A 13,195-nucleotide genomic window follows, 5' to 3' on the forward strand; every position below is an offset into this window, starting at 1 on the left:
TATTGGCCCATGAAGAGTAACTTGATCTTTCATTTTGACAATAACAGGTGATGAGATGATATTTGAGGCAATTGTCTGCTGCTGGATGATTATAGGTGTCGCATTAAAAATAATGATATTAATAAGTGTAATACGTCGACTATAATTAGAGAGGTATGAAATAAAACACAAACACAGTTTGAGATTATATATGCTCATTATTTATTTAAATATCGTACACCGGATGCAGTATTTTTTTAAAAAATCTTAGATTCTTTCTTCATCTTCTTCTTTGCTCCTGTACAGTATTTCACAAATAAAGCTTTTTAATATGCAATAAATTCCGCGAGTATCTCACTCAAACCGGCGAGTACCTCACAATACTCTGGTTTTTCACACACACATTTTACCTGTTTCTCTTTTGGCTCTGCATTGAAGTGCAAACAAAGGTACTGTTCCAAATCATCAACATGTGCATTATGCACATGTAGAAAAGTTACAACGTCATTATATGTGGAGTCTATGCTCGGCAACCAATGACTCAGTCTCTCCAATACAAAGCATAGCACAGTATTCACATCGTATAGTTCATAACTGAGTCGTGACACAGATAAACACTCTTGTCAGCCGATTTCACGTGTAGTGCAGAGTGATCATACGCTGTTGTAATAGACAGAGTTACACTAATAGGACGAATGGCTGTGGTCGGGAGAGGAGCAGGAGGGGGGGGGGGGGGGTACAAGTTGGATAATGTAGCTCTCTGCACGATGGATTTCATCCCACTCGAACTCAGATACATTTTCAATTTCTATTTCGCATGCAAGCCCACAGTCATGATGTGCTTCTATATGCACATTTACATTTTTTGGCCCACTAGGAGTCAAATTGTAAGTAGAACTGAAAAGCATGGGCACACTTGATACCTTCTTATCCACAGCATCTGCACTCGGTCCCTGTGCTAGCATAAGGATGTTCGGGTCAAATGTTGGTGTAGAGTTCAGCAAGGAAGTGCACTATCCCCATACTATTCATCACTGTTATGGAACAGAATACATTTGCCTTTGCTGATAACATCGTGATATGGGGTGAAACTGAAGAGGAAGTACAGAAAAGACTCGATGGATGGAAATCTCAGTTCCTGAAATATAACCTCAACATCAGCAAGACCAAGACAGTGGTGATGGCAGTCTGGACAACCAGCAAGTGTAAAACTAGGAGACCATCAACTAAAGTGTGTGAACAGTTTTCCTTACCTTAGAAGTGTAATCTCCAGTGATAATTTGATCAGAGATGAAATCACCAACAGAGTGGTAAAAGGATCTGAATTCTACAAACAAGTAAGAGCACTTTTATGGGATGACTTGATTCCAAAACCGGCCAAACTGATGATGCTTAATAGCTATTTCATACCGATATTGACCTATGGTACTGAAACATGTACCCTCACAAAAAGAGAACCATCAAGGCTGCAAGCATCTGAGATGAAATTTCTTAGATCCACCAGCCTAGAGAGCAATATGGACAAGTTAAGAAATGAGCAAGTGAGGAAAGAAGCCGGAATAAAGGCATCCCTACTGGATCGAATTGGGGCATCTAAACTTTGATGGTGTGGGCATGTGAGTAGAATGGAGCCAACTAGAACAGCCAATATAATTTTGGAAAGACAGGTGGAGGGGAAAATACCTCAAGGAAGACCTCTAACCCAACGGATGGACTTGATTAAGGCTGATCTAGTGACCAGATGATGTTCTTTGTGAAGAGGTGTATTTGGACAGGACGAAGTGGAAGATGTTCATTACCAGTACCCGGGAAACTGGAACTGTTAAATGATGATGATGTTGGTGACCAGTAGTGTCCTCCATCTCGCTGTTTTTAGGTCTACCAGAAGCATTATATTTGTTTCCAGTATGCACTGTGAAGATAGTTCATCATCTGTTCGTGAACGACGCTCTCACCTCGTCGTAATGCGAAAGAAAATCTTATGGCATTGGTAAGCAGGGTCTTCTACGAAGAAACGGGCCAAATACCGCCATATCTTGAAGCATGACATAAATTTGTATTTTTAATCAATATACATTTGACAGCATGTATACTCTGTATGTTCCAAAACGCTATGCATGGAAACCGGGTTGTCCGGTGCTCATATCTCGTTTTCTATTGGTGATATAAAGGTAGGGTTAAGTGTACTGGATAACCTTTGGGCTAGGGATCATTTGTACACCCAATTGAAGGATAGTCTTAGAATTACTATCGTAGAGTACAGGGTCGAAGTGTGAATATTACATACTTCCTGCTGCCTAGCAAATGGAGCAATCGGCTGGTTCTTTTTAATTTGATGTGGCGTACGGTGGTCTTCCAGAGATTTACGGTGGTATCATTGTCTCATGGATGGTTCCTCGGAAAACTGAAAAAAAAAGTATTTTTTACAATATTTTCGCTGTCACCAGCGGACCAAAACACTGCCGAGGATTCCAAGACGACTATGCAAAACAAATAGCTAAAATTTATACTATATGTTTCTATGAACCGAATCTCGAATAATCTTGATACTTTTCTTCATATCTTTTTCCCATTCTGAGATACAGAGATTCAGACTTACCCTACATGTACACGTAAAATACGCGCTTAAAGACGGTGTTAAGCGAAAACGTGCTTTATACAGTGACATAGCACGGAGAAATATGTTGTAAACTTTCTCCGTTAACATGTGGGAATCCCACGCTGTAATACTGAAGCACATTCAGTTTTGGTTATTTCAGATGGACATAAATAAACTTTGTAAATTTTAGTTACTAATATCTTTATTTTCATGTGAGCTAAAAGCAGTGCTGCAGCAAGCAAATGAAGGGAACCAGCGGAAAATTTCAGCTATGGGAACACAAAAAATGAAACCACGTTCCTGTATATTAGAAGACTCCGTCTGAAAAGTAAGGTACTAGGTGCCTCGTTCTATCGTCATCAGCACCTGTAAAATTTAAAAAAAAAATTTGCACGCAGACACGTTCACGCTTTTTTGTGCTGAGAGATAAGAAAACAGTGGCAATGGCAAAGAGACGCAAAAGTAACAAATGCTGGAAGATAGTAGAGAGTGGTTGTGTTATAGAAAGGACAAAGGACACAATGGCATTGTGAGAGAAAGACAGGGACACAGTGACAGTGGAACATAGTAGGCAGTGGCAGAACGGAGGTAGGAAAAGAGTGAAGAAAACAGCGCTAGGGGGGGGGGGGGGGGGAAGAAAGTGGAAGTGGGTAAGGACCAGTGGTAATGAGAGAGAAAGTATATCGCAGTGACAACGAGGAAGAGAGAGATTGTGATAGTGAAAAGAGGCGGCAGCAGTTGTAAGGATGAAATATGATATTAGCAGTAAGAGAGAGCAAGACAGAGACAGTCACAGTGATAGGAGAGTCTTATAGTGGGACAGAACGAAGGGGATTATGGCTGTGACACGAGGCAATAACAGAGAGGCACAAAGAGGTAGTGACAATGAGCGAGGCTGAATGAGTGAGTACGAAAGGGCAACTGGGAGTAGACGGGTATGAGTGAGCCACAGAGCTTGTGGGAGTTCGAGGTCAGCTGTGTGTTAAAAACAGCGTGAATATGTTAGCATGCCCAAATTTTAGGGACATTTTTAAATGTGCCGAGAAAGGTAGAATTAGGCAGCTGCTAACCCACTTTCCAGTCATAGTCTTTTAAATAACGAGGAACACATTCGCATTTTTTGTTCTCCGATAGGAGGATTTTTCCGCTGATATATTCATATAACTGCACTTCTCAAGAACCTCTGTGTTACAGGTAATTACAAGTCGTTGAACTCTTTTGGCAGCTGATCACTCGTTAAAGACAGAAAGAAATTTTTGAGTTCTGCTATTTCGCCGTTTCGTTCTGTTACGGAAGCTGGTGCCATGTATCTGCACGTATCGCAAACTTTCTTTTCAATTCAGTTGGTAGAGGGAAAACATTGCCAAGTCCGAGGCCTCTCCGGAGACGAAAGAGATAGAGAGAGAGAAAGAGAGAGATGGGAGAAGGTCCGTCTGACGGTAGCCCTCTAATTCGTGTATCGCCGGGAATGCGCCAGGAAGTCCGTCGGGTCCCGCCCGTATGAGGACCTGGCTGGCTGCCTCGCCCATGAATTATGCAGCAGGCTGGTATTTGTCATGGCTACCCTCCTACTCCTCTTAAGAAACAAACTACCCTTTGTTTATCCCGGCTTACGGGAGACCTCCACTACAGTCTACGTCAAAAGGATTTGCAGCGTCTTATCGCGGTGTCGCCAGCGTCGTGGGCGGTGGCGGCGGCTACGTGCGCCAAGTTATGCTCCGTAATAAGCCTCCACCACGCCTCAGCTCTTTCGCAGCTCGGCTGAGTCGCCCCCGCTATTAAATCTGGTACCTCCCTCCGTAATGCTGACACGCGTTCTCGTATCCGTGCGTAACTACTCTTCATTCGTGACACTGAAGTGTCCTGCACTACCTGTGGAATGCTCAGGTGAGTGAAAAAGTTGTGTACCATGTTTTATAGCGCGTTTAACTTCCTTCTCTGAGGTAACGACCTTTATACTTGGCTAATGTGATACAGCCACGGCATTTACGAGAATAAAGTTTTGGTAAACCTCTATCGTCTTTAGATACCTCATTTACTTCATTTATGTTTCTCTTGCCAAAGTATCTCAGTTATGCCCCTATTTAGGGTTCGAATTCCATATTTTTTATAACTGTGTGTCTCGACAGTACTTTAAAAGTGGTAAGCGTACAGATATATTCACGCTGCATTTATTAAATCTTATAGTTGGGAGATTGATATTCGTTTGGATTCATTTCCTGGGAGGGTCACTAAAATTGACTGCGGTCGGGAGTGCGGTATGACCACGTGCCCCTCCATATTCTCATCCAGTAGCTCCTATGGGCGGAAGGTACCGTTGGGCTTTCCTAGCATTTTCAGACAGAGTTTCTTTGTTTTGTTTGCTGGGAGATCCATCAAAGTACAGTGCTACCTAATTCGGAAAAAAGCATTCTTTATTCGAATATTAAATAGATCATCCGACTGACAGAACACCAGGAAGCTTGTCAACTGTCCTAATCTAACGAGACATTGCAACAGTTCCTGAGATAGTGGCGGATGCCTGAAATATAGTGTGCATCTTACAAATATTACATCGTAGGCAGACCGCTATACATTTTTGCTAATCGCACCTGCCCCAATACTGCAAACTTGGAACTTTCCGGTGCATACCCTTATAAACTGGCTGAGGTCTCCGCTGTTTTATATAATTGCTATGCGAGTGTCTGTGGGTGGAAGTTCTTAATTTCTGTTGATTTTCTTAGAAATTCTGCTCTCAGAGGTACAGTGGTAATATCAAAGAAGTAAAGAAAGTAGGAATTCTATCATGGCATTGATAGAAGGTGGTGATTATGTGTCCGCAGCTCGTGGTCGTGCGGTAGCGTTCTTGCTTCCCGCGCCCGGGTTCCCAGGTTCGATTCCCGGCGGGATCAGGGCTTTTCTCTGCCTCGTGATGACTGGGTGTTGTGTGATGTCATTAGGTTAGTTAGGTTCAAGTAATTCTAAGTTCTAGGGGACTGATGACCATAGATGTTAAGTCCCATAGTGCTCAGAGCCATATTTTTGGTGATTATGTATTGAGGAAGATCACAAGTAAGCGAGAAGACTAAGACAAATTGAAATCTACTAAACTGTCTAGTAATAAAGACACTCGTGTATGCGTCGGCATCGTAATATATTGTAAATGCTTGCAAATGTATTAGTTACTTGAACCTAACTAACCTAATGACATCACACAACACCCAGTCATCACGAGGCAGTATGAAACATAAGTAAAAGCACATGTGCGGAACCCTGAGCGAGATCGGAAGTGGCAGTAGTACAAGGTAAGACGAGATTTCGCAGTGACCTCAAGGAATACATCCGACTGCATAAAGCAAATTATAGCTATGAATGTTCTATTCTATCGCCTGAAGGGAAATAACATACTGATAAGCTTTCTGTGGAGTTCTGGGCGCTTGAATTTTCCCATTTGAAGTTAAGCACCTTATTTATAAAGTAGCGCACCAAGCTGTCTTGCTGACCTCGATTGTTGCAGGTCGCAAGGAACTCTACGGTAATACCCCATCCCCTCCTCTTCCATAAAAAAAATGTTGTCCCCACAAGACTATCCTGCTTTAGAGAGACAACAGGCCTCCTACCTCCACGTTGTGTGACGAGATGTGCACGTCTAACGCCTTTTGCCTACTCGTAGTTTCACCGTCCTTCAACTACTATCCATACTTTCTCACGATAGTATGAAGCGAACACCTGAAGAGCTTCGTTGTTTCCGAGACACTTGTTCCGATGGGCCGGGCTTTAACAACTTACTCTTTGTCAGAGTCGCTTATATCAGAGGGGTTCCCCGTTTGCAGCCCGTATCGTCCCTGGAATGGTTACCCATTGATCTTCTTTGCGCTTATACAGGGTGGTCAGAAAGAGTCTGAAAAGCTTGTAAGGATATTTTGCGACAGGGTGCACTGGGATACAATTGTTATGAAAAAAAAAATTGATGTGTTGCACCGGTTCCGAGTTAGTTAGCATTAAAGTTAGTCAATCAGGCCATTGCTCGCAAATTCAAGCGGCCCGCCAGATACAGTTAGTGTCAATTGTTCTCACAGCGTAGATGACAGTGTACTAGATTGCTCTGCCTTTGGCTCTGGTCTGATCCTTACTATCGTCCTATGTCCTATTTTATTTGTCATTCTGTTGCTCGAGTTCAGGAAACCAAAGGAATGAGACCTTTAGTGACACCGTCTCTTTTGGGTGTATTGAACTTGCACGAGTAACGACCTGACTGGCTAACTTCAACGCTAATTAATCCAGAAACGGTCCAATGTATCATATTTTTATATCAATAGTTATTTCTCAGCCCAGCTTACTATGCAACGCACTTACAAACTTTCAGACTATTTCTGACTTCACCTCACCGTGTATTTTCTTTACCGCTTGAAGCGGCCTCAAGGTCAGCAAACGGCATTAGGATTAGTGGGGAGGGGGGGGGGGGGTGATTGTAGCGTTCCGGTGTGTCGCTGTGTAGCAGACAACCCTCACGTGACATGTTGTTTGCGACTGATACGCTGGTGGCCACCGAATGCGGAACTACATGACATCCAGATAACATCAACGCAACTCTCTGAGTCCGGCTCCGTATTACTGGCGTGGCAGATATAGAGGAAGCACTTGGGGGAAGAAGACAAACTTCCTAAAGTCTGGAGTAAATATTGGTATCCTTCTGGCTATATTCGTAAAACGGAAAATTTATCTCGTCCCACAGCACTGCATAATTAATGCTGGGGTACTAAGACGCTAGTCGAAGCTGTGTGGTGCCTTAGTGTCGAAGAGGAAAAATTACACGAGGCACTGTCAACACCGAACAGGCTGATATTATGTAGAGCCCTTTACTGTGGAGATGTTTAGAGCTTAAACCAGGGCAGTGTACATTGTAGAGAATTAAATAAAAAATGCCCCGTCTTCTCCTTGTTCCTGTCTAAAGGCCGTCGAAAATTTTTTCTCTCCCCACGAGTCTAGCCTGCTACCCAGAAGCAAGCACCACAGCATAAGCACCTCTGCTAAATAGGGGGAATATTTGCATGTAGATTACAACGTATTAGAACTGTAAAAGTAGTTCAGTAATTTTTCTCTCCTAGATCCTCTTCTACTAACATGTTGTTGACAAAATTGTTTCTTTAGAGAAATCATCCTTATCCCGTTACTGGGCCCACTGGAAAAGATTTGTTTAATCGTATAAGCGGAGAAACAGTCATGCGTTAATTGAATTTATGCACAACACTGACTGAAGACCGTGAAAAATGAAGTAAGATTAATATTTATTTCAGATACTCAAACAGGAAACATGAAACCAGAAAATATATTCCATCTTGTAGAGGGGACAAGCAATATTGATGAAAGTTAATAGGTGTAGGTCAAGAGTCTTTATGGAACTTAAATAGTCACTAACCCCTCTTTCCAGATCACTAGAAGAATGCTTTTCTACAGTTTATTCCTATACATAAGCTATTTGTAGCTGTTTTGAACTGAACGAATGAATTGTTGTCAAGCAAGAGTTATTTGAAATCAATAATATGAATAAAATATCAGTGACAATATTTTGCGGTATTTCAGCCTTAGATCACCAAAATTTGTTATTCACTGTTTGTTTCAGAAAGTCTGTAATGGATGGGCATGTAGTCACTTCATTAGTACGTCTGCGTTTAATAACGGCAACGTCTTGCATGAACAGTTGAACAATACCTGATAAGCTTGTATTTCAATTACACTGGAAGATATCTTAATTAAACCACTCAATCATATTAGAATTTAGAGCTCAGTTGTGAAATTGTACTATTAGTAACACAAACCTCAGTTTGACAGTTCTTCCACGTCGTTCTCTGCGTGTGCGTTTGTGTGTGCGTGTGTGTGTGTGTGTGTGTGTGTGTGTGTAGGTGGAATTAGGCTGGGATGGTGAAAAGCGTGCACCCACATATACTCGACGAGGATGGAAACAACAAGAGTAACAAAACGTAGTATTTTCTCTGTAATAAACAAAAGAGACTCATTTCTGTTCCCATAAGCACGAGTTAATTAGCATCGGAAATGTAGCATTGTTACGAAACGGACAAAAGGGTTCATGAAAACAGCTTAAATCTTATTTTCTTCTACTGCTGTGAGATGATTGTTCACAAAAGTAAGCAATTTTTCCTGTTATATTTCCAGTTGCTCTATTCACCTCCCTGAGATTCGAGCTACATACGAGATATCTCCGAAGTTATTTTTGCATTGCAGGTGGAATAGTAGTCGCGGAGGCAACGCTTTTCCTTCGGCTCCCCCTGTGCAGTGTCGTAAAAAGTGCCCAGAGGTTGTAAGGTCATTTGACGTCCGGCCAGTAGCAAGAGTCAAGCACTGACCCGACGGAAACGGCTGTCCCCCTTCAGTCATTAGGGCCCTGGCCAAGGGACTCCGCAGTAGAGAACCCCCCTACATCCATTTGCCGTCTCCCTCCCAGCGCCTCAGTCCAAGCCTTACAACACGCTGCGTTGAAGCTTAATTACTTTTAAAAGCTACAAAGCGGCTTCTGGTAATGCCATACCACCCAGTTTTAGGGCATTTGTCTTGAATACATTTACATCACATCAGTGCATAGGCTTCACCGAGGTGCAACTTACAGCTCTTACGTCCCACGGCGTCTCTTTCATTTAGTTTCCAATATAATTGGTCCACTGGGTTCTGTTATTTTTCTCAAGTGTACTAAGTTTCATCCACAAGGTAAAGCGTATTTCAGGTACGAATCTCTGACAGAGAAATAGTATCAAAGGTGGTACATCTCACTCATTTTTGCAAAAATTCTATCTACTGTATAAGAAGGCTGAAGAGTCTACTATCAGCAACACAGACATAAAAGGAGGTTATTCTGGAAGGGCCTCCTCACTACCTTCAACTTTCAGCACGTTCGTCATCAGTACAGTACACATCAAACAACGTGCAGATAGCGGTGAAAATTGTGGAACTGGTGATAACAAAATTTTCGACTGACTCTGGTATAAAAATAGCACAAGAATAAAATAATAATGTTCTAATTAAATTGTTATTACTGTTTACAGAACGAATGTTAGGAATCATCTTATGGCTTAACCTGCCAATAATTTTTAGTGAATTGTTACCCAACACACAAATAAAAATTGGTACGCTGATGTACATAATCCGCAATGTGAGATGCATTTAATGTGTACACAGTGTAACAACTCTACCTTCCGGGTCAAAAATTTTACTTTTAGAACTTAAGAACTATTGTAGCAACAGGTTGGATGTAAGAAAAATCGTAATGCAGTAGAATACTACAATGACTGTGCAGTAGACATCCCATTACTGTTTGAATGTTAGAAGCGTAAATGCTGCGGCTGGAACGTAAATGGTAACGGCCAGCAATGTTTATTCCTTTGGTAACACAAAATGCAGTTGTATATCAGCCAACAAACCAGTTTGTACTTGGAGTTACGGTTTCTCGAAAATAGGCAATTTTCGAAAGCACATGATGATATCTTAGCTATTGACATTAATATGAAATATTTTATTGAAAGTATCGTATGTTTTCCTTTATTTGGAGTAGTCAAATGCAGTTTCAACGTCAGTTTTCAGCAAGCGCTCATTCTCGCGGCTAAATAAAACGCTCCAATCTGAAATTATTAATAAAAATCTCTCGAGAATGATTTCCTTAATGGCTTGTAACCGTGAATTGTAGATCACGATATCAAAATTAAAACTTAAATTGCCACGGATGATTCCATTACCATTATTTATGATTATACATTGGTTTAAATTGGCACCTTATCTCGGATATTAGAATCGAATACGTTTGCAAGCGGAGTTCATGAAACACCGGTTTCTGGGCCTATCTACGTTATTTATCAGCATGAGCATTCAGGATTCCACGCGCACTTATCGTGACGCACGTTTTAAATTGTTACACTGGCGGCAATTTTGGTGTTGCAGCAGTAAAGCGGTCGTTTGTGTGTGTATGTGTGTGTGTGTGTGTGTGTGTGTGTGTGTGTGAAGCTGTGTGAACGTACGTGATTGAGAGGGGATCTTTACATCAACGTTATTGATATGAAACACCAGAGCATACGATTAACTCAAGAATGTACAGCGGGCCACAGTTTAAGTGTCACGCTTCGAACACTCGTCTGTTGCCAACCACAAATACGGGTTCAAACATTAACTGAAGTAAAAGTTCTGTTTCCGGCTGCAAAAAGAGCTTGTCTCATTAGGCAGCTGTGCAGAATTATCACACTGTGGCGCGACAAGACTTGAAACGAAATATCTTACATTAATCGCTTTCTCCAAATACAATACTCCATCTATGAACTTTAAGTAAAGAACAATTTTCCATGTTTTGTCTTACCAGTGTAACGTAGACAACCAGGAGGCTAAGACAGAAACAGAAAATGAGTATTACGGTTTAGCATACTTCGACGTCCGCGTAATCAGAGACGGTGTACAAGATTCAGGACGAGAAATAGGAGGAAGATCCGATGTAGCCTACTGTGTCCAACCTTTTTAGCAGCCACCATAAGTGAATGAAGTGTACCACTGGCACACTAAAAGGGATGGGTGGATGGGATTTGAAGCCAGTGCCTTTCGAATATGAGTCGAGTGTCTTCACGACTGCACCATTTCGTTAGGGGCCCAAGATGACATTTATTCCAGGGTCATTCAATTTTTTCGTCGATGTATCGTTTTTTCTCTGCCAAAAATGTAATATAACGCAAAATAATCTAGAACCGTGCTAGTTTATGTAACTATATAAAAGTAAAAGTGTCGTCATTGAGTAGGAGGATAGAAGATGACTTACGTCAAATTCATAATTGATGTCGTGAATGGCAGCTAGCACTAAATGAACAAAATTATCATTAGTTTAAATGAGTAGGGAAAACATACACATAACGTTCCAATACAGTATAACTATTGTGTAGTTTTACACAGTCACATCGATTAAATACATAGGTGTAACGTTGCAAAGTGACGTGCAATGGAACGAGCATGTAAGGATTATAGTAGGGAAGGCGAGTGATCGACATCGGTTTATTGAGAGGATCTTGGGAAAATGTGATTCAAAAAATGGTTCAAATGGCTCTGAGCACTATGGGACTTAACATCTGTGGTCATCAGTCCCCTAGAACTTAGAACTACTTAAACCTAACTAACCTAAGGACATCACACACATCCATGCCCGAGGCAGGACTCGAACCTGCGACCGTAGCAGTCGCGCGGTTCCGGACTGCGCGCCTAGAACCGCTAGACCACCGCGGCCGGCGAAAGTGTGATTCATCCGTAACAGTGACCACGTACATATCACTAGTGCGACCTATTCATAGGTACCGCTCGAGTGTCAGTTCAGATTAAAGGGAAGCAGCAATGCATTTCAGAGGCGGGCTGTTAGATATGTTACCGGTTGGTTCGAACTACACGCAGCTGTTACGGAGATGATTCGTGAACTCAAATGGGAATCCCCGGATTGAAGCCGACGTTTTTCTCGAGGAACACTATTGAGAAAATTTAGAGAACCGACATTTCAAGTTGACTGCAGAACGGTTCTACTGCCGCCAACGTACTTTTCGCGTAAAAATGGCCAAGATAAGATGTGAGAAATTTGTGATCATATGGAGGCGCATAAAAAGTCGTTTTCCCCAGCCTCTACTTGCAAGTGGAAGAGGAAAGGGAATGACTGGCAATGCTACAGGGTACCCTCCACCACGCAACCACGTGCCATACAGTGGCTTGTGAAGTATATATGAAGATGTAGACGTAAATAAAAAGCAGAGAAAGGAAAACCGATTAAATGTGGTGACTCCCCTCTTACAAATCATTGCCCGCGTAAAAGCTGCGTCCTTCTTTCACTTGAGGCTTCAGAATACCATTAACGCGACTTTAGAGTTTTAAGTGATATCCCGAAACACAAAAAATGCTTCAAGTGGCTCCAAGCACCGTGGGACTTAACATCTGAGGTCATCAGTCCCCTAGACTCGGAACTACTTAATGTTCAAATGTGTGCGAATTCCTAAGGAACAAAACTGTTGAGGTCATCGGTCCCTAGACTCACACACTACTTAAACTAACTTAACTCTAAGGACAACACTCACACTCATGCCCGAGGGAGGACTCGAACCTTCGGCGGGAGGGGCCACACGATTAGTGACATGGCGCTTCTAACCGCGCGGCCACTCCGTGCGGCAGAACTGCATAAACCTAACTAACCTAAGGACATCTCACACATCCGTGTCCGAGGCAGGATTCGAAGCCGCGAACGTAGCAGCAGCGAGGTTCCGAACTGGAACGCCTAGAACCGCTCGGCCACAGCGGCCGGCCCTGAAACGCAACTGTTCGAGGCATTCTTGAGATCATGTCTGCAATAGTACAGTCCACCCAACCTCTCCACTTTATATCAATCCACGGTTTCACGAATACTTCGGCTGAAACCCATCTACGTCTATTTTATGGGTTATGACACACAAAAATGTGTTTTACATGGCTATACAGCTGAAACAATGCAATACAGGTGCTACAAAAGCGAGGCAGTACAATAAGTTTTACATTTTAGGGAAGAAGCGTAGAGCCGGCCGATGTGGCCGAGCGGTTCTAGGCGCTTCAGTCTGGAACAGCGCGTCCGCTACGGTCGCAGGTTCG

This window comes from Schistocerca americana, chromosome X (assembly GCF_021461395.2).
Source record: "Schistocerca americana isolate TAMUIC-IGC-003095 chromosome X, iqSchAmer2.1, whole genome shotgun sequence".
Lineage (NCBI taxonomy): Eukaryota > Metazoa > Arthropoda > Insecta > Orthoptera > Acrididae > Schistocerca > Schistocerca americana.